Below are 23,685 nucleotides of genomic sequence, written 5' to 3' on the forward strand. Positions count from 1 at the left end.
ATAGCAAACAAATCAGTCTTTGCAAGCTGCTTATGTGGATAGCAAAGGGACTAATCCTTTGGCAGATTGCGACCTGATCAATCATTTTGGGAGAATTGCAAACCCAGGGTTAGAAAGGCCACGTAATGGAAACCACTGCATCACAGAAGGATTACAACAATGTCTGAGGAAACTCTTGGGGGTGATGGATATGTTTACTCTCTTGATTGTGGTGGTGGTTTCACAGGTTTATACATACGACAAAATCATCAAATTGTGTAAATTAAATATGTTTATGTTATCTTCATATCTCAATAAAGCTGTTAAAATTATACTACTTGGTGGAATGAATGTGCCCCTACAAATCAACAAGCCAAATATATTCAACTCAATAGAAAAATGGGCAAGAGACTTGGGGAAAAAAAAATAACTTCACAAAAGAGACTACCCAAATGGCCAGTAAACATAGCTCATTAATAAGTAGGGAAATGAAAATTAGGCTTATAAGCACTACATAGTCACCAGAACGGCTTTAAGAGCCTAACAATAACAATTGTTGGAGAAGATGGAATGGTGGGAATTCAGACACTTTTCGGGGGAAGTAAAGTGGTATAACTCCTTTTAAAAACAGTTTGGCGATATCAACTGATGTTGAACATACGCTTACCCATGGTCAACAACTCAACCCCTAGGTATATACTAAATAAAACTGTGTGTGTACGTGCAGAAGAACACATGTACAGATAGATTTGCACTCTCTGTAAAAGCTAAAATCTTGAAAAGTTTAGATGTCATCAGTAGAGGAAAAAATAAACTGTAGTGTGCTCATGCAATGTTCTGTTTCTTATTTAAAATACAAGCATGATCCCTTTAATACAGATAAGGAAATTGAGGCACCCAGAGATGAAGAAGATCACACCGTTTGTAAATGGTCATGTTAAGATACAAACGCAAACAGTCTGGCTCCAGACACCTTTGGTAAGTCCACGCATCACCTTAAAAAGGGAGAGTGTGTCAAGTGTTCCCAGGAGACAACAGACTAAATTTGATAAACAAATATGTGCTTTTGGACACTTACACTTAGTATCTGTAACCCCGTGAGGGTGAACCCTGCCTGGTGCACCCCTTGATTCAGTTGAGAGACACCAGGCCTTAGAGAAAAAGACAGTGGCCTTTATTGCAAGCCGGTCAAGCAAGGAGTTCTGAGACTGAGTCTCAAATCAAGCTCCTTGAGGTTGGGAATTCTAAGGCAGTTACAGGGTTAAAGAATTGTGCATATGGAACTTATGCATAATTCATTAAATCTTCTGGGAATTTGTAGGCAATTCCAGGAACTAATTTACGTGTATAGGCATGCAAGGGGGGGTTGCACCGTGTATAGGCATGCAAGGGGGGGGTTGCAATATGGCAGCTAGGGGGCATGTGTTTTGGGGGCTATGACACATGAAGTTTATCTAAGGACAGCTTTGCAGCTTATTGCTCACATCTGAATGGAGTGGGAGTGATTAATGAAGCGGCCTTGAACAGAGAAGCAGTAAGATGAATTCGGGCTGCTACACAGAATGTCTTATCAGGAACTCACAAACCCTGGTGTGGTGGGAGGAGGGGGAATAGTTTAATCCTGTTGGTTACATATTTGCCACAAATTTTTCTTTTATAAATCATCTATGTTTCAACTTCAACTTCCAGTAATATGGCAGGCTGCCGCGAACAATCCTTAAAATGAAACAAAAAATTATGAGACAAGAATGTTTATTTTATAAAATTTTCCTTAAATTAATTACAGAGCTGATACAAAAAAAACAAATCTTCAGAGACAAAAAAAAAAAAAAAAGAGTATGGTGGTGAGGGGACAGGAATCAGGAATCCTGGGAAGAGAATACCAAAGACATCTGTCACCAGGGAGACTCGCTATGTCCCGGAGATCTTAAGCTTCACTACTGATGGCTTCAAGTGCATGGAAAATGAGTTACAGTGCATAGGAGAAAACTGGGGATCACTCAGATTTTCCCCTGTGTGCAGGTGAAGAAACAATTAGTCTGCCACCTGGTGGGAGACCAGCCCATCTCCATCTTGACATCTATTGAAGGAAAGAATTTGAAACCAACCAGTAGCCCTCCATGGGGGGGGGGGGGTCAGCAGTTAGAATCCCCCAGCTGCTCCTTGGAAACCCAGTGGGGCAGTTCTACTCTGTCCTATAGGGACACTATGAGTTGGAATTGACTCCATGGCAATGGGTTTGGTTTTACTTTGAGTCATTCATCAGAGCCCTGGTGGTGAGTGGTTAAGAGCTCAGCTACTAGCCTGAAGGTGGGCAGTTTAAATCCACCAGCCGCTCCTTGGAAACACTATGGGGCAGTTCTACTCTGTTTGATAGGGTCTCTTTAAGTCAGAATCAACTCGAGGACAACAGGTTTTTGTGTTGTTTTGTTAGCCATCCTTCAGGGTGCCTTAGTACTGAAGCACACTGCCTGTGTGCTCCAAAAAGCTTTAAGTGGAGAAATTAAAGTAGTTTACAGTAGGTGGTACAACCATGGGACCATCAAAAATGAATGCTAATCCTCTCTGGAAGATAAAATTATACCCAGGGCCTCACATAAGGAGCCCTGGTAGAGCAGTGGGTTAAGCGCCTGGCTGCTAACCAAAAAGTCAGTGGTTCTGTTACAGGGCAGGGCTTCCCAGCTCAGGACTAAGCTCTGCTTAGGTTCTTACCTTCTTTTGACCAAGAACGACCAGGAGAGTTTCAGAGATTCCACACGAACAAAGGTTTATTAGGGACAGAGTAAAAGGCTCATGAGAGAGAGAGGGAGAGGGGTTCCCATCTATGCTAGCCTCCAGTCTCTCACTGGACAAAGGATTCCCTAGGACTTATAAAAGTTTTTAGGTGGGAAAAAGGCATTATCTTTATTCATTAGATGGGTGGAGATTTCCAGGAGAAGGGGAGGGATTATGAAAACCAAATTCATGCACAATTAGAATTCAAGATGGACTTCCTCAGAAAGGTTGCTGGAACCAAGATGGAGTCTGTCACAAAGGCTGCCAGCAGGTCAAACAGGACTTATTCCAGGATGGTGTGCATGCATGATGCCTCTGGGTCTTGGTTCAAGCCCCGGCTAGGGGTCCCTGTTCATGTTTGTCTTATGTGGAAAGTCATTCATAGTCCACGTTGATCATTACTGCACATGCTTTGTACCTGGTGAGGCCTTGAAAAACGACTCAGGAGGATTATTAGTAATTTATAGCTGGTCAAGCACACAGGGCCTTGAAATGTAGCCCCTTATATTGTCTAAGCACCTCGTTTGTTAATCACAAGTAGTTTTCAGGTGCCAGCAGCAAAAGTTATATGGTGGTCTGCACTTAGGTTTAGTCTCAGAGACTGTTTAATTACAGCTGGTCAAGTACACAGGGCCTTGAAATGTAGCCTTGATTTAGTTCAGCCAGCCCGATCTCTTCCCTGTCTCAGTTCGATAAAGGGGTTCCAATCAGTTCATTCTAGTTTGACCCCCTGCTAAGAATTTGCATTTATACCCCTGGGGACCTTGTTAACATGTACATTACAAGATTCCTGGGGATCTTGTGGAGCCCTGGTGGCACAGTGATGAAGCACTCAGCCGCTAACCAAAAGGGCAGCAGTTTGAACCCACCAGCCAATTCTTGGAAAAAAGATGTAGAAGCCTGCTTCCCTAAAGATTTACAGCTTTGGAAGCTCTTTGGGAGCGGTTCTACTTCAAAAAGCTCTAAGTGGAGAAGTTAAATTGGTTTACACTATGTGGTACCACCACGGGACCAGTGGAAATCAATGCAAACACTCTGTGGAGGACAAAATTATACCCAGGGCCTCACATATTGCTACAGATAAACTTTCCCCCAAAATTTGGCAGCTTAGAATTAAAACACACAGACACACACAAAAACACACACATTTACGCACAAACACATGTACACACAGAGAGACACACAAATGGAAACAAGACACTGTTTAGACTAATCACTAAATTGAGAGTAATACAGCATAAAACTTCCAAACACATAGGGGGGGAATAGAATGAAAAAAATAAACAGATAAATCATTCCAAAGTATTTTTAAATTCAAGAAGAAAAACAAAAGAGACAGAAAAAACAAGACAAACAGGTTGTATAAATGAAATTGAAAAAGAACAATTCCCATACCAAAGTAATCAAAATTAATGTATATGGATAAACTCTTCAATTTAAGATGCTAACCAGAAAAGGAAAATAATTAAAAGAATTAGAGAATGAACAAGATTGTTACAGATAATAAGACAGCCCACAAGGAAAAGTCAAAAGAGTCTACTGACTTAACAACAGAATTAAAGGAGAGTTTAGCAAATTGTCTAATTACAAGATTAGTAACTGGGAGATCCTGAATGGTGCAAACGGTTAAGCACTCAGATACTTACAGAAAAGTTGGCAGCTTGAGTTCACCTAGAGGTGCCTTGGAAGAAAGGCCTGTTGATCTATTTCTGAGAAGTCACAGCCATTGAAAACCCTAAGGAGAATGATATTACATGAGGTCATCAAGAATCAGAGCCAACTTGAAAAAAAAATCTATCCATAAAATGTATTCATGCATGTAGGGAATTATCAGTTTGAATTTTTAATCAAAACTACAATGAGATATCATCTCACCCTGACATTACCAGCACAAATTAAAAAAAAAAAAAAAAACGCAAATAGAAAATGACAAATGTTTGAGAGGGTGCAGGGAAGTTTGAACTCTTACGCACTGCTGGTTGAAATATAAAATGGTACAACCACTTTGGAAGACAGTACGGCACTTCCTTAAAAAGCTAGAAATAGAAGAGATGGAGTCAAGATGTCGAAATAGACAGACGCTTCCAGCAAGCCCTCTTTACAACAAAGACCCAAAAAAACAAGTGAAACGAGTATATTTGTGACAAGCTGGGAGCCCTGAGCATTAAAGGCAAGCTTAGAAAATGAACCGAGGGGGAGGGGGAGGGGGAGGGGGAGGAAGAGGCCATTCAGAAGTGGAGAGGAGTTACCGGACCTGAATCGCAGGGATTCCTCAGGCACCATTCCCGGAGCGGTGGCAGCAGGCTGGTACTAGCATTCAGCCACAGTTTCCTCAGGGAGAAGCAGCCAGCCACACAGCCTACTTAAACCTCCGGAACCTGACAAGAACAGCACTCTCGGCAAAAGATAAGTGCTTGCATATATTTTACCGCACCCCCCCACCCCCAAGCCAGCTTCAGTGGGTGGATCCCTGGACCTGAGATAGACCCTGGTGAGCACCTAGAGCCATCCTCCTGGCCTTGGGGAAGGAAAAAATCTGCAACTGGGGGGAAAAGATAATTTGCTAGCTCCATTAACTGGGGGAGCTCAGGACAGAAGCCGCTCCTGTCCAGGCATAAACTGTCCTTGGACCTTGAGCACCTTTCCTTTCTGCATGGACCTGTGTGCACCTATTTCGGGAGAATAGGCCCTTGTTGGCAAACTCCAACCATTTCAGCCGTGCAGTGGAGAGGTGGGTGTTTGATGTTTGACATTGCTCTGCCTATTAAACAAGTTCCTCACCTACCCACATCATGGACCTAAGGACTGGTAGCTCCACACAGGACACCCAGCCACCTGCAACAGATCCAAAGATAACTGGTACCTCCCAGTCCTTACAACCAAAAACTTTGAGCTCCCATGGTCCTTCTACAGAACCCACCCACCAGGACACCCTAGGAAACAGAGACGTGTTTTCCTCAGAGATACTTGGGGGTTGGTTCTCAGCCCCCTGCCTTGTTTAGAGCATGACCCCCTCCTGCAATCAGATACAGGTATATATGCCAATCACCCCTACCCCTCTAAGACTGTAGGACAGAGCCTGTACCACACACTTGATGATCAGCTACCTGGAAACCTAAGCTGAATTCATACAAGAAAATGAATGGACTCCTAGACTGATATACCTGGTAACAGCTCTAGCCAGCTGGGGTCAGGACACCAGAGCTACAAAGGTGAAAATAATCAAGCTAGCTCACTCAAGCAACCCATAGGGGTATACCAAAACAAAACAAAGCAAGCAGCTATGACACAGTAAGCAAGCATAAACTAATACAATAATGTATACATAGCTCGGAGACAACAGTCAGTATCAAGTCACATAAAGGAACAGACCATGATCACCTCAACAGGCTGTCAAAACAAAGAATCCAGGGATCTTCTAGATGAAACTGCATTCCTGGAATTAGCAGATGCAGAATACAAAAGTTTAATATACAGAACCCTTCAAGACATCAGGGAGGAAATGAGGCAATACGCAGAACAAGCCAAGGAACACACAGATAAAGCAACTGAAGAAATTAGAAAGATTATTCGGGAACATAATGAAAAGTTTAATAAGCTGGAAAATCCATAGACAGACAGCAATCAGAAATTCAGAAGATTAACAATAAAATTACAGAATTAGACAACTCTAGAGAAAGTCAGAGGAGCAGAATTGAGCAAGTAGAAGCTAAAATTTTTGAACTTGAAGATGAATCACTTGGCGCTAATATATTTGAAGAAAAATCAGATAAAAGAATTTTAAAAAATGAAGAAACTTGAAGAATCATGTGGGACTCTATCAAGAGAAATAACCTACGAGTGATTGGAGTACCAGAACAGGGAGGGATAATAGAAAATACAGAGAAAATTGTTGAGGATTTGTTGGCAGGAAACATCCCTGATATTGGGAAAGATGAGAAGATATCTATCCAAGATGCTCATCAAACTCCACATAAGGTAGATGTTAAAAGAAAGTCACCAAAACACATTATAATCAAATTTGCCAAAACCAAAGATCAGGAGAGAATTATAAGAGCAGTGAGGGATAAATGAAAAGTCACCTACAAAGGACAGCCAGTAAGAATAAGCTAGGACTACGTGGCAGAAACCATGCAGGCAAGAAGGCAATGGGAGGACATATTTGAAAAATTGAAGGAAAAAAATTGCCAGCCAAGAATCATGTATCCAGTAAAACTGCCTCTTAAATGTGAAGGTGAAAGTAAGACATTCCCAGATAAACACAAGTTTAGGGAATTCGTAAAAGCCAAACCAAAACTACAAGAAATACTAAGGGAGTTCTTTGGTTAGAAAACCAATAATATCAGGTATTGACCCAAGACTAGAACACTGGGCAGAGCAACCAGAAGTCAACCCAGACAGGGAAATCCAAGAAAAACAAAGCAAGATTATAAAAAAATCCAAAACAGGGTAACAGTGATGTTATTATATAAAAGAAGGCAACATTAAAATAATAAGGAGGGACTAAGAAATGTAATCATATACCTTCCATATGGAGAGGAAGATACGGTCATAGAAAGAAATAAAAGTTCGTTTTAAATTTAGAAAAATAGGGGTAAATAATAAGGTAACCACAAAGAAAAAAAACTATCCTACCTATCAGAATAAAATACAAGGGAAAAACAGAGACTCAGCATGAACAAAATCAATAACAACGAATATAAGGAAAGGATAATATATAAAGATAATCTACTCAGCACATGCAATTAGGTGGAATAAAGAAACTGTCAACAGCACACAAAAAAGACATCAAAATGATAGCACTAAATTCATACCTATACACAATTACGCAGAATGTAAACAGACTAAATTCACCAATAAAGAGACAGAGAGTGGCAGAATGGATTAAAAAACACGATCCATCTATTTGCTACCTACAAGAGACACACCTTAGACTTAGAGACACAAACAAACTAAAACTCAAAGGATGGAAAAAAATATATCAAGCAAACAACAATCGAAAAACAGCAGAAGTGGCAATATTAATTTCTGACAAAATAGACTTCAAAGTTAAATCCATCAGAAAGGATAAGGAAGAACACTATATAATGATTAAAGGGACAATACACCAAGAAGATATAACCATATTAAATATTTATGCACCCAATGACAGGGCTGCAAGATACATAAAACAAACTCTATCAGCATTGAAAAGTGAGATAGACAGCTCCACAATAATAGTAGGACACTTCAACACACCACTTTTGGTGAAGGACAGGACATCCAGAAAGAAGATCAATAAAGACACGGAAGATCTAAATGCCACAATCAACAAACCTGACCTCATAGACATACAGAACACTCCACCCAACAGCAACCAAGTATACTTTCTTTTCTAGTGCACATGGGACATTCTCTGGAATAGACCACATATTAGGTCATAAAGCAAGCCTTAGCAGAATCCAAAACATTGAAATATTACAAAGCATCTTCCCTAACCATAAGGCCATGGAAATCAATAACAGGAAAAGCAGGGAAAAGAAATCAAACACTTGGAAACACTTGGAAACTGAATAATACCCTGCTCAAAAAAGACTGGATTATAGAAGACAGTAAGGATGGAATAAAGAAATTCAGAGAATCCAATAAGAATGAAAACACTTCCTATCAGAACCTTTGGGACACAGCAAAAGCAGTGCTCAGAAGCCAATTTATATCAATAAATGCACACACCCAAAAAGAAGAAAGGGCCAAAATCAAAGAATTATCCCTACAACTTGAACAAATAGAAAGAGAGCAACAAAAGAAACCCACAGGCACCAGAAGGAAACAAATAACAAAAATTAGAGCTGAACTAAATGAAATAGAAAACAGAAAAACAGCTGAAAGAATTAACAAGACCAAAATCTGGTTTTTTTAAAAAATCAACAAAATTGATAAAGCACTGGCCGAACTGATAAAAGAAAAACAGGAGAAGAAGCAAATAACCCAAATAAGAAATCAGAAGACCGATATTACCCCAGACCCAACTGAAATTAAAAGAATCCTATCAGATTACTGTGAAAAAATGCACTCTAACAAATTTGAAAACCTAGAAGTAATGGATGAATTCCTAGAATCACACTACCTACCTAAACTCACGCAAACAGAGGCAGAACAACTAAATAGACCCATAACGAAAGAAGAGATTGAAAAGGTAATCAAAAAACTCCCAACAAAAAAAAGGCCCTGGTCCGGATGGCTTCACTGCAGAGTTCTACCGAACTTTCAGAGAAGAGTTAACACCACTACTACTAAAGATATTTCAGAGTATAGAAAAGGATGGAATACTATGAAACCCATTTTATGAAGCCACCATATCCCTGATACCAAAACCACGTAAAGACACCACAAGAAAATTATAGACCCTTATCCCACATGAATGTAGATGCAAAAACCCTCAACAAAATTCTAGCCAATAGAACTCAACAACATATGAAAAAAAGAATTAACCATGATCAAGTGGGATTCATTTTTTTTTTTTATGCAGGGATAGTTCAACATTAGAAAAACAATTAATGTAATCCACCACATAAATAAAACAAAAGACAAGAATCACATGATTTTATCAATTGATGCAGAAAAGGCATTTGACAAAGTTCAACACTCATTCATGATAAAAACTCTCTGCAAAATAGGAATAGAAGGAAAATTCCGCAACACAATAAAGGGCATTTATACAAAGCCAAGAGCCAACATCACCCTAAATGGAGAGAGCCTGAAAAAATTCCCGTTGAGATCAGGAACCAGACAAGGATGCCCTTTATCACCACTCTTATTCAACATTGTGCTGGAGGTCCTAGCCAGAGCAATTAGGCTAGATAAAGAAATAAAGGGCATACAGATTGGCAAGGAAGAAGTAAAATTATCTCTATTTGGAGATGACATGATCTTATACACAGAAAAACCTAAGGAATCCTCAAGAAAACTACTGAAACTAATAGAAGAGTTCAGCAGAGTATCAGGATACAAGATAAACATATAAAAATCAGTTGGATTCTTGTACACCAACAAAAAGAACATCAAACAGGAAATCACCAAATCAATGCCATTTACAGTAGCCCCCAAGAAGATAAAATGCTTAGGACTAAATCTTACCAGAGATGTAAAAGACTTATACAAAGAAAACTACAGTACACTTCTGCAAGAAACCAAAAGAGGCTTACATAAGTGGAAGAATATACCTCGTTCGTGGATAGGAAGACTTAACGTTATAAAAATGTCTATTCTACCAAAACTGATTTATACATTTAATGCACTTCTGATCCAAATCCCAACGACATTCTTTAATGAGATGGAGAAACAAATCACCAACTTCACATGAAAGGGAAAGAGGCCCCGGATAAATAAGGCATTATTGAAAAAGAAGAACAAAGTGGGAGGCCTTACTTTACCTGATTTTAGAACCTATTATACCGCCACAGTACTCAAAACAGCCTGGTACTGGTACAACAACAGATACATGGACCAATGGAACAGAATTGAGAATCCAGACATAAATCCATCCACATATGAGCAGTTGATATTTGTCAAAGGCCCCAAAACAGTTAAATGGGGAAAAGACAGTCTTTTCAACAAATGTTGCTGGCATAACTGGATATCCACCTGCAAAAAAATGAAACAAGACCCTTACCTCACTCCAGGCACAAAAACTAACTCAAAATGGATCAAAGACATAAATATAAAATCTAAGACAATAAAGACCATGGAAGAAAAAATAGGGACAACATTAGGAGCCCTAATACATGGCATAAACAGTACACAAAACATTATAAATAATGTAGAAGAAAAACTAGATAACTGGGAGTTCCTAAAAATCAAACACCTATGCTCATCCAAAGACTTCACCAAAAGAGTAAAAAGACTACCTACAAGCTAGGAAAAAGTTTTTAGCTATAACATTTCCAATCAGCACCTGATGTCTAAAATCTACATGATACTGCAAAAACTCAACTGCAAAAAGACAAACAACCCAATTACAAAATGAGCAAAAGATATGAATAGACACTTCACTAAAGAAGACTTTCAGGTAGCTAACAGATATATGAGGAAATGTTCACGATCATTAGCCATTAGAGAAACGCAGATCAAAACTACAATGAGATTTCATCTCACTCCAGCAAGGCTGGCATTAATCCAAAAAACACAAAATAATAAATGTTGGAGAGGCTGTGGAGAGACTGGAACACTTCTACACTGCTGGTGGGAATGTCAAATGGTACAACCACTTTGGAAATCGATTTGGCGCTTCCTTAAAACACTAGAACTACCATACGATCCAGCAATCCCACTCCTTGGAATATATCCTAGAGTAATAAGACCCTTTATATAAACAGGTATATGCACACCCATGTTTATTGAAGCACTGTTTACAATAGCAAAAAGATGGAAGCAGCCAAGGTGGCCATCAATGGATGAATGGATAAATAAATTATGGTATATTCACACAATGGAATACTACACATCTATAAAGAACAGTGATGAATCTGTGAAACTTTTCATAACATGGAGGAACCTGGAAGGCATTATGCTGAGCAAAATGAATCAGTTGCAAAAGGACAAATATTGCATAAGACCACTATTATAAGAACTTGAGAAATAGTTTAAACTGAGAAGAAAACATTCTTTCGTGGTTACAAGAGGGGAGAGGAAAGGAGGTTGGAAGAGGGGCATTCACTAATTAGATAGTAGATAAGAAGTACTTTAGGTGAAGGGAAAGACAGCACACAATACAGGGGAGGTCAGCCCAACTGGATTAAACCAAAAGCAAAGAATCTTCCTGAAAAAGCTGAATGCTTCGAAGGCCAGCGTAGCAAGGGCAGGGGTCTGGGGACCATGGCTTCAGGGGACATCTAAGTCAATTGGCATAATGAAATCTATTAAGAAAACATTCTGCATCCCACTTTGAAGAGTGGCGTCTGGGGTCTTAAACGCTAGTAAGCAGCCATCTAAGTTGCATCAATTGGTTTCAACCCACCTGGATCAAAGGAGAATGAAGAACACCAAGGATACAAGGCGATTACGAGCCCAAGAGACAGAATGGTTCACATGAGCCAGAGACTACATCATCCTGAGACCAGAAGAACTAGATGGTGCCCAGCTACAACCGATGACTGCCCTGACAGGGAACATAACAAAGAACCCCTGAGGGAGCAGGAGAGCAGTGGGATGCAGACCCCAAATTCTCATAAGACCAGACTTAGTGGTCTTCCTGAGACTAGAAGGACCCCAGTTTTCATGGCCCCCAGGCCTTCTGTTGGCCCAGGACAGGAACCATTCCCAAAGCCGACTTTTCAGACAGGGATTGGACTGGACAATGGCTTGGAGAGGGATGCTGGTGAGGAGTGAGCTTCTTGGATCAGGTGAACACTTGAGACTACGTTGGCATCTCCTGCCTGGAGGGGGGATGGGGAGGGGGGAGTTAGAAGCTGGTGAAATGGACATGAAAAGAGAGAGTGGAGAGAGGGAGTGAGCTGTCTCATTAGGAGGAGAGTAATTGGGAGTGTGTTTTTTTTTTAGCAAGGTGTATACGGGTTTTTGTGTGAGAGACTGACTTGATTTGTAAACTTTCACTTAAAGCACAATAAAAATTATTAAAAAAAAAAAAAGCTAGAAAAAGAAATACCATATGTTCCAGCAATTCCACTCCCAGGAATATAGCCTAGAGAAATAAGAGCCCTCACACAAATAGACATGTGCACATCTATGTTCATTGCAACCTTATTCACAATAGCAAAAAGATGGAAAAAGCCTAGATGCCCATCAACAGATGAGTGGATAAACTATGGTACATACACATAATGAACTATTATGCAACGATAAAGAACAATGATGAATCTGTGAAGGATCTCATAGCATGAGTGAATCTGGAGAACATTATGCTGAGTGAAATAAGTCAATCACAAAAGGACAAATATTGTATGAGACCACTACTGTAAAAACTCATGAAAAGATTTATATACAAAAAGAAACAACCTTTGATGGTCAAGAGGGAGGGAAGGGGTGGGGAGGGAAAAACACTTAATATACAATAGGTAAGTGGAAAGTTTGATGAAGGGTAAGACAGTACACAATACTGGGGAAACCAGCAGAGCCTGTACAAGGCAAGGTCATGGCAGCTCCATAGATACATCCAAACTCCCTGAAGGACCGCATTGCTGGGCTGAGGGCTGTGGGGACCATGGTCTCGGGGAACATCTAGCTCAACAGGCACAACGTAGTTTATAAAAAATATGTTCTACATTCGACTTTGGTGAGTAGCATCTGGGGTCTTAAAAGGACTTGAAACACTTACTGATGAAGATCAAAGACCACAGCCTTCAGTATGGATTGCACTTTCAGCAAGCAAGGCTGTGTCATCTGCATAACTCAGGTTGTTAATGAGTCTTCCTCCAATCCTGATGCCCCGTTCTTCTTCATATAGCCCAGCTTCTCGGATTATTTGCTCAGCATACAGATTGAATAGGTATGGTGAAAGAATACAACCCTGATGCACACCTTTCCTGACTTTAAACCAATCAGTATCCCCTTGTTCTGTCCAAACAACTGCCTCTTGATCTATGTAAAGGTTCCTCATGAGCACGATTAAGCGTTCTGGAGTTTCCACTCTTTGCAATGTTATCCATAATTTGTTATGATCCACACGGTTGAATGCCTTTGCATAGTCAATATTGTCAGCTATAGTGCTGGAAAATGAGACCCCTAGGTTGGAAGGCACTACATAAAAAAAAAAAAAAAAAATACTATCAATCATGAAGATGGTGCCGGACCAGGCAATAATTCCTTCTGTTATCCATAAGTTTGCAGTGAGTCGGAGTCAACTCAACAGCACCTGATAACAATATAGCTAATATAACAATACCTTGGGTAGAAGTCAATAGTTTTATGCCTCACACATGTATGAGTTGGTGTTTAATCCAACTGGGGGGTAAGCGATACCTTAGAATGTCCTTGAGTGTCCACTGACTCCTGGTTGATTATTCATACTTACTAATGAACGAGGGGCTGGGTTAATCAATACAGGCTTTTTTGTGTGGTTTTCCCCTGCCTTGACCAGCTTCCCCATGGGTAAGGAAGCTGACAGCAGGGCCTGCGAATGTGGCACGGTGAGTTAACTGTCAGATTTGCTTCAGTAGGTAGACCTGGGCACACAGAAGCAGGCCAGGCTCTTCCGGAGATGCCAAAACCAGGTGGCCATCACTCTGGGGCACAAACCCGCCTCTTGGACTGCAGTCCCTCTTCAGGGATATCATTCCACTTCTTTAGTGATTATTTCTTTGCTTTCATCCCAGGGTATAGCTTGCTATTCCACCTCAACATGGAGCAAGCAGACCCTTTCACCCCTCCTACAGAGAGTTTTTTTTCCTTTTTTAATTAATTACTTTGGTTTATCTTCCTCTCCCAACACCCGTTACCCATACCTCTGTACCCTGGGGTCACCACAGAGAGAAAATTCTCCTCTGCTCCAGTCTTCTTCTATGAAGCACTGGTCTGTAGTTCCTACCGCCATTACTATTCCATCAACCTAAACCCAAAATCAAACCAAACCCACTGCCGTCGAGTCGATTCCAACTCATAGTGACCCTATGGAACAGAGTAGAACTGCCTGGTAGAGTTTCCAAGGAGCACCTGGTGGGTTCGAACTGACAACCTCTTGGGAAACAGCCATAGCACTTAACCACTACGCCACCAGGGTTTCTGATCCTACACATAGAAAATCCCAAAGATCCCACAAGAAAACTGCTGGATCTAATAGAAGAATTTAACAATATTGCAGGATACAAGATAAACACACAAAAATCAGTTGGTTTGCTTTTAAGTTTGAGTAGTTCTCCCACTTTTCTTTATACTGAAACTTAGACTAGAGAACTTCCTAAGACTATTGCCCTGAGATATTCTTTAAACCTTAAGCCAAATAGTCCCTGAAGTCATCTTGTAGCTAAATAACAGATTGGCTCAAAAATAAAGAACATCGCTTGCAATTATGTGCTCTTTAAAAAATCATCTATATGGAGACTCAACAGCCAATGACGACCTTAAAGAAAAGATGAGAAGGTATGGGGGTGGGGAAACTAGATTACTGGAAACGAAACAACCAGAACAGAAATAACGAGAATACTGACACATTGTAAAAAATGTAACCAATGTCATTGAACAATTTGTGTAGAAATTGTTAAATGGGAACCAAATTTTCTGTGTAAACTGTCACCCAAAACACAATAAAATATATATATTTTAAATCTTACTGTCACTGTTAGTTACCATTGAGTCAGCTCCAATTCACAGCAACCTTATGTATAACAGAACAAAATGCTGCCCAGTCCTGCACCATCTTCATGTTCGTTGGTATGTTTTAGTTTATTTTCGTGCCTATTTGGAACTGAAAGGGAAACTAGAGATAATCTATTACACCTCTTTCAGGATATTAAGCCCTAGAGAAAGTGAATGGAGGGTCTGATCAGCAAAGTAGAAAATCCCTGATACCATTTGTTTCTTACAGTTGGTAGTTTTCTCACTCTACCACTGGGTTTCTCCAATACCTTATACCCCTTCCCTTCTCCTGATCTCCCAGTAAGCCTGGGAGGATGCTGCAAGTATGAAGCTAAATTATTACCAAGTTTAATTCCAAGAATCCTCCCACCAGCAATATTCTCCTAAGGCAGATATTTGAAAAACAGCCTAGTGCCCCTTAGGTATGTCTGCGGCTTGTTGGCTGCCTGGCCAGAACTGGACTGCAGCACACCTTCAGGTACCTGGATGGCAGCTTCTGTGGAGACTGCAGGCCAGGTAGCCTAAGGAAAGGCAGGAGGAGAAGCTCCCCTCTTTGCTGGGACTCTCAAGGCTTTGTCCTCTATATGTCACACTGGCCTTGCTGGAACCACAGCACGACCCCACCACCATCACAACAATGGGAGGGCAGGAACCTTGCTTACCCAGCCTCTGTGCCTAGCAAAGTCCTTTGAGAATCGCAGGCATTCCAATTAGAAGTTCCTGAATTAAATGTCAATCAATTGCTTATTTAAGCAGGTCCGAGTAACTGTGCGCAGTTTTTTAATTTAAGCTGCAAAGGGTAAACGTGGCCTGTGAAAATGAAGTAGAAGAAGTCACTGTCCTTGAATAATTAATTATTCCATCTTCTCGCACAGAAATTGGTTTATTATCTCAAATGGAACTCCTTCAATTCTCATTACCCGATGCATAAGTGACATTTAAATGAATGTCTTCTGGCATCCTGTATCATTTCTTTGTTCTGTAGAAGCCTCTTCTGCATGCAAGAGTGAGACTCTCATTGAGACCATCGTTTGGAAAGCATGCAATGCCACGTTGCAGTCATCCATCACTCCTTTGTTCTGTTATTGCTGTTCCAATAGCAGCCTGAACTGGGTTATTTGAACAGAAAAGATCGGAGAGATGGCATTTCTTCTCCTATTTTTGGCTATCTCAAGTCAAGTTGGAATTTTTCAGTTAGGTGAGAGAGGAAAATCGCAGTAAATGAACACCGGGCTTCAATTCTGCGTGTGCCTCTTCTGAATATATTCTTGATGCTCGGTATTTTTAAATACAGCTCTTTTGTAAATCATGTGTTACATAGCATTATATCTCATAAAATATTAATTATCATCAAAATTTTTTTAAAAAGTTCCACAGAATGTTAGAATTGGAAGTATGCCTCCCTTACAGTACAGACAATGGGATAAAAAAAATATAGGATTAACCTTAAGGAGCAAAAAGTATGCCTCTGGGGTAAGAGGAAAATAAAATGAGTTTACAAAAGGTCTATTTCAGAAAAAATAGGAAAAAGGAATTCTATGTCTAGTGGACAGTCCCTTTTGAGTAAACAAGGTGGCAATCACTGAGGTGTGCAAATATGATAATATAGAAAAGTAAAGAGCTTACCTCTGTACTTTGTGCATTTTTCTGAAAGGTCACTGTCTTTCCTGCCCCTTGAAGCAATCCCTGGCAACTGCCTTTGAGAACATTGTTCTCTGTGTGTACTCTTCTAAAATGATTCCCATAAGCTTGCAAGAGTAACGTGTGTACGTGAAACTGTCTCTGAACTTGAGGCGTTATAACAAAGCAAATGGGTGAGTGTGTTTCTTAAACACAGGGACCAAAATGCATGTCTTCCTGAAAATCTAGGGTGAAACTAAGAGAGCTCAGTACTTACCTAAAGAATACAGAAATGACTAATAAGAGAAAAAATGAAACTAGGGAGAAAATTTCCATATAAACAAAAGCTGAAATTAATAAACTTGAAATTAAAAATGGTATCGATAAATCCAAGAATTGCTTTTTTGAACAGGCCTACAAAATAGATAAATCTCTCATGAGCCTACTGAATGAAAACAGAAAGGGAAAATATTATACAAGCTTAGAAATGAAAAAGTATTCTGAAGCCCACTCTTCAGACAACGATTATTCGGGCTATAGAGCAAAAAGTCATACATATGAGGAAAGTGTTTCTTAGTTCAGTCAAATATACGAGACCAAATGGGCAGCTCCTGTCCAAAAGCAGTATGAGAAGGCAGGAAAGGATAGAACTGGTTGAATGGACGCAGGGAACCTGGGGTGGAAAGCGGTGTGTGCTGTCACATTGTGGGGATTGGAACCAATGTCACAAGACAGTGTGTGTATACATTTTTGAACAAGACATTAACTTAAGCTGTAAACTTTTACCTGAAGCACAATAAAAAAAAAAAAAAAAACAGAAAGAAAAACGAAATGAAAAAGGAGACATCATAGGTACAGGGAATTAAAAGAAGCATAGGAGAAGGCTACAGACAACTCCGTTGCAACACAATGTACGATTTCCTATCAAAATGTAAATTACAAGAAGGAAATATAATGATTTCCACAGAAAGACTGGAAATACAATTGAAGATCATCTTTTTTTTTTTAATAAAAGACACTAGGTACATAAGTCTTCACAACTAAATTCTATCTAAACTTTCAATAACCTGTTATTCCAGAGATATTTAAAATATTCAAGACCATAGAAGAAAAAAAAGGTAAGCCAATTTATTTGATAAGCTATTATATACTATAAGTCATCTTATAATAATAGAATTGAAAAAGAAAATACGTCAACCCAATTATGAACAAAATGTTCAAAAATAGAATATAGCAGTATCTTTAAAAAATCCAAAATGATAAAAAATATAAGGACAATTCAATAATAGTAAAATCATTGATATAATTTATTATATCAACAAATTAGAGGTGAAAAGTCATGTGATATTGTCAATAGATGTTAAAAGGTAGAATTTAGCAATTATTCCTAACAAAAGTTATAGATGAAACAGGAAGAGCCATCCAGCAACAAACATAGTTGTTGAAATGTTTGTCATTTTCGTTAAAATTCACTGCACTGTTCCAAGCCGCCATTACCTTCACAAGCATGACTACCTCGCCTTTGAATGCCTGCTTGTTTCCACTTTGCCTCTTACAACTGATTCTTTTCACATCAGCCAGTGTGATCTTTTAGAACTATGAGTCAGATCGCACATCTCCTTTGGTTAAAGCCCTCCAAACTAAGAACACTGGGGTTGAACCTCAGGGAGCACAGAACAGGATGGGAAGAAACAGGTCAGAGGGGCAGGCAGGGGCCAGAAAGTCACAGAAGAACAAACCGTTAAGTGACCTGTTAGCTTTAGAAACGTGCTCAGTACTCAGGAAGTAAAAATTAACATAATAACGATATGTCATCCTTTAGTGGATTGGCAAAACTTGAGATTAGACACCAATGCTTGGAATGATGTGGTCTCAAAAAGTTCAAGACCAGGGCAAGCGTCAAGTACAGAAATAGGACTTCCCCTAGCCCAATGATCACACACCTCGTTAGAGCAGAACCAGAAACCAGCTCACTTAGAAGCTTCCACAATACTAACTCCTTGTAAATGTGCCTTGTTTGTTTATTTATCTCTTCATATGCATGACAAATCAAAATTACTTGTATGTATATACTAAGCATCATTCTTCTACCCAGAAATGAGACTGGACGGCATTTGGCACACTTCCTTCCAAGTCATTCCTATGTATGCACAGTTCCATGTATTACCTCCATTTGTGTATTACCGTCACTGCGTAAGGCACAATCATGCTATACAAACCTTCTCATAAATACTACTTTTATGGCTTCATAACACAGGATCACTCCTTGTGGACTTGCCATAATTAACCGAAACATTTTCCTGTGATTGAGCATGTGATGGTACACAAGTTTCCCAAAACTATATGCCAACTTCCCTACATTCCCAGTTGGGGGCTCCAGATCTCAGTCTCTCCTAGCCCAAATATTTCTTCTGTCAGAGACCTACTCTTATGCAAATATCTGGGATTACTTGTTCTAAATCCAGCACCCTTGTCTTTGACCGCTCCCCTCTCCAGTATCCAACCCACACCCTCATTACATCTGAACCCAAAACCTTTCTCTATTTTCACCAAGGCCATAAGTAGCCCCCAATGGGTGCCTATGCACCACCATTGATTGAGGGCCACCCATGCTTCCAGTCCAACTCCAGGATGTCTTTTCTTCCCTCAAGTAGTTTACATTCTAGTTGGAGAAGCCAGACTACACCCATGCAAAGACATGCATGCAACAACCCCAGGTACTGATAAGGCTGATTTGAAAGCGAGTGACTGCCTCATGTAGAAGTATCTGTGGTGACATTCAAGTTGGTCTTCAGTGAGGAGAACAAAATGAGTGAAGATCTGTGGGACGTGACTTCTAAGCAGAGGGAAGAGCATTGTTCCAAGGCTCTGGATAGAGATAGCTTAGCATGTTTGAGAGGAAAAAAGGGCAGTGTGGCTGTAGTATAATAATCTAGGAGGACAGTGGAGGGAAAGGAATTCAGAGATGTAGGGCCTTTTAATCCTGTTGTCATCCAGTCAATTCTGACTCATGGTAAACCCAATATGCTAGAGAATAGAACTGTTTCATAGAGTTTTCTTGGCTGTAACCTTTAGGAAAACAGATCACCAGGCCTTTTTTCATGGACCCACTGGGTGGGTTTGAACTACCAACCTTTAGTTTAGCAGCCAAGCTCAAGCCATTTGTGCCACCTAGAAAAGTGAAGCACTTATATCTATATTTTATGCATTTTTCTGAAAGGTCTCTGTCTTTCCTGCCCCTCAAAGAAATCCCTGGGGACTGCCTTTGAGAATGTTGCTCTCTGCTGTGTAAATCCATTGTTGATGAGTTGATTCCAACTCATAGCCACCTTACAGGACAGAGTAGAAGTGATCCATAGAGTTTCCAAGGCTGTAATCTTTACAGAAGCAGACTGCCACATCTTTCTCCCACAAAGCGGCTGGTGGGTTCGAACCACTGACGTCTTCCGAAATAGTTTGTGTAAGTGTCCAAGAGTAAGATGTGTAGGGCCTTTTAGGCTCTGGTAAAGAATTTGATGTTCTTCATCGTGATGGGACTCTATCAGGGGTTTTTCTCTAAGCAGTAAGTAACTAGACCTGATTTATATTTTTGAAAAGGCATCAGGTGAATTTAGAAGTTATAAGGTGTTTAGTGAGTAACTAGATCTGATTTATGTTTTGAACAGCCATCAGGTGGATTTAGAAGTTAGAAGTTATTTTTAAAAATAACTGGAAATTCTTTGACTTTCTCCCATTAAGAAGTAGAGTCTGCATCCCTTCCCTTGATTTGAGTAGGCTTCGAATTGCTTTAACAACAGAGTTTGGTGGAGGTGATGTTATGCTGAGGTTGGGTCAAGGAGCTCTTGCAATGCAGTGGTTAAGGGGTTAGCTGCTAACCAATAGGTTGGCAATTTGAACCCACCAGCTGCTCCACTCCACAGAAGAAGGATGTGGCAGTCTGCTTCAGTAAAGGTGTATAGCCTGGGAAACCCTATGGGGCAGTTCTACTCTGTCCTATAGGGTCACTATGAGTTGGAATTGGCTCGACAGCAATGGGGAGACTGGGTCATAAAAGGCCATGAAGCCTCTCCCTGGCTGTCTTAGATCACTCACTCTTAGAAGCTTCCTCCTCAGGGTTCTCCCTTTTGGAACCCAGCCAGCATGCTCTGAGAAGTCCCACACGCATGGAGAGACTATGCTTACATTCTCCCTTCAACAGTCCCAGTAGATCCCAGACTCTGAGTTGTCCCAACCCCAGGCACCAGATATATGAGTAAACAAGTCTTCAGACAATTTCAGCCCTAGCTGCTCTCACCCGCAGCTGAGGCCCAGATGTCGTGTAGCAGAGACAAGTCATTCCTGTTGGGTTATGCATGAATTTTGAACCACAGAGTTTACAGCACTTAAGTTTGACATGCTTTAGTTCCTAGTAATAGTAACAGGATCTTGTCTCAATAGTACAAACTAAAGTGAACAGTGACTTGGACTAGGCCTGATGTGAGTGAAACTGGTCATACATTTGGGGATCTTTCCAAATATCCTGATGTTAGGTACAATGGGAAGAGGACTCAAGTACAACTTCTAGGTTTTTTGTCTAAGCGATAGGGGAAAAGGTGGGCCATTTACTAAAAATGGAAAGGCCTTGGGGAGAAAATATCTAAAGGGATAGAGTTAGAGGAGTAGGAGCCAGACACTTTTGGTTTGCTCTTTTGGCCATGTTAAGTTTGAGATGCTTAGTATACATTCATTTGGGAACAACAAGTAAGCAAGTGCATATGTGAATCTGGAACCCTAGGAAGTGATCAAGACTGGGGATATAGATATCATCAGAGAATAGAAAGCATTTAACGCTGTTGGAGTGAATTAGATCACGCAGAGATGACTGTGGACAGGGGGTTGATGGCTGAGCCTGTTAATTCTGACATAGGGGGATCTGGTAGAAGAAAAGCATCAAGAGATTAGAAACAAGTAGCCTGTGAGGTGGGTGAGAAAACAGTGGCATTACAAACACCATGAGAAGAAAGTGTGATGAAGGAGGGAGAAGCTGTCAACTCATACTAGATTCTGAGAAGCCAGTAAGATGCAGACTGAGAATCCACTGTTGGCCTTGGCCAGATGATCATCATGGGTGATGTAATAAGAGCTTTTGTAGAGGAAAATAAGACATAATAAGAGCTCTTGAAGAGTAGAAGTGAGGACCCAAACCCAATGACAGAACCTCAAGGAAAAAAGAAAAGATGGAGAAACAAAGGCAGCAAGTAGACACATCAGTTTTGAGAAGTTTTGCTGTGAAGCAAATGGTCCCTGTGTGGCACAGATGGTTTACTTTCAACTACTAAACAAAAGGTTAGCAGTTTGAGCCCAACAAGAAGTACCAAAGAAGAAAGGCCTAGAAATCTTTTTTTGTAAAAGATTACAGCCAAGAAAACCCCCGGAGCAGTTCTATTCTATAAAACATATGTTTGCCGTGAGTTGGAATCAACTCGACGGCAACAAGTTTGAGTTTTTTGGCTTGCTATGAAAGGTGTGTGTGAAAGCTAAATGCACACAAGGGATGCAACGACAGTTTGCATGGGATAGTGACTATAAGTCTTCACACCTGACTCTCCTGAAAGTTCCACCTCAATGTTTTCTTATGTTTCTTACTTTTCCTTGCCTTTTTGTGACCTTTAGCCAGTTAAGTTTTCTGAGCTGTGACAGACCAGAAAATGGTGGACAGGCCAGCAGTTTCTCCTGAAAAGACCCATTGGTATGTGATCTTGCAGTCACCTCTCTGCTGAGGTGAGGGACGGTGCTCCCTCCTCCCAGGTTTACTCTTTGAAGGGGCTGCCAAGATGAGAGGAAGAATCTCCCTCAGGTCCACAGGGCGCCTGTAGGACCAGGAACACCAGATGGACAGGCGAAACTGATTTTCATTATGGGCCTTGATAGGGGATAGGCCCATCCTCTACCTCTGACTCCCCAGCTGTCTCCTGAAGGTGGTGACAGAATCCAGGGCCCATGTGCTCCCTGCAGGCTCTGCCAGCATGCCTCCCTGTTGTTGAATTACTTCATAGAAAACTGGGAGGTGGGGAGAATGGAGCTAGAGATTCATGCTCAAACTGCAATATTTTCCAGGATTTCCCAGAGTGCTATCCCCACAACTCATTAATCTTTGAAATTTGCATTCATATTTGCTAAGGAGCAGTGAGCCTGAAAACGTTAAGCAGACATCAATCCTCTGCAAGCCACTGGTCTCCTCATGACTTTTGGTCACCATCGTGATACCTTCTGCTACCGGTTTTATACCACACTTTCCCCTCTCCACCTTTCAGAACTACTCAGGCAGCCATATTTTGCTTCTGTGCCTTACTGAACATGGCTATGGCAAAGAGAAATGTCAGCTTCCCAAAGCCAAGCCCTGAGAATGGAGGATGAGGAACCAGCATTGCCAATCCCGCCAACACTGGAGTGTTTCCACTTTCCACAACCCTACACAGAGGCCCTGAACACTTTTTACCATCTGATTCTTTTCACCCCAATGCTTTCTTTCTCTCTCTCTGCCTTTCCTTCTTTGCCTTCTGCCCTCCTTCCTTCCCTAAATCAGAGCTTTTCCATTCCATTCTTGTTGTATGAGAGCTTCCTTTACGTCATATCCCGAGTTTTTCATCCTTACACTTACAATAAGCTCTACACATAAGCCTACAAGCTTGAGTTTTGAGCTGTAAAAGTAGCTTTTACTTTTAGAAATTCCTTTTCTGTCTCTCAGAACCTAGATTTTTAGACGATCGTCTGCCTAGGAACCCAAAAAAATCAGCTTCAGGATTTAAAGTTAGTTAAAAACCCCTGTTTTCTATCAACAGATGAATGAATAAACAAATTGAGGTGCACACATACAAATGGAATAACACTCAATGATAAAAACTAAGGATGAATATGCAAAACATCTCACAACATGGGTGAATCTGGAGGACATTACTCTAGGAATGAGGTAAGTCAATCACAAAATGACAAATGCTGTCTGAGGCCACTATTATAATAAGGCAAGAATAGGGGTATACGCAG

General features: G+C 40.5%; 1 long non-coding RNA gene across 1 annotated transcript in view; it reads right to left on the bottom strand.

Annotated features, from left to right (window-relative positions):
* Positions 1 to 1,441: 1,441 nt before the first annotated feature.
* The window catches only part of LOC135232412 (uncharacterized), a 48,166-nt gene continuing 25,922 nt past the window's right edge, over positions 1,442 to 23,685 (bottom strand). The window contains exons 2-3 of the long non-coding RNA XR_010322916.1: positions 4,401 to 4,489; positions 1,442 to 1,695 (exon numbers count right to left, since the gene is read on the bottom strand). This is a non-coding gene — a long non-coding RNA (uncharacterized LOC135232412). The remainder of the gene's footprint in view (positions 1,696 to 4,400; positions 4,490 to 23,685) is intronic.

This window comes from Loxodonta africana, chromosome 9, assembly GCF_030014295.1.
Source record: "Loxodonta africana isolate mLoxAfr1 chromosome 9, mLoxAfr1.hap2, whole genome shotgun sequence".
NCBI classification, from domain to species: domain Eukaryota; kingdom Metazoa; phylum Chordata; class Mammalia; order Proboscidea; family Elephantidae; genus Loxodonta; species Loxodonta africana.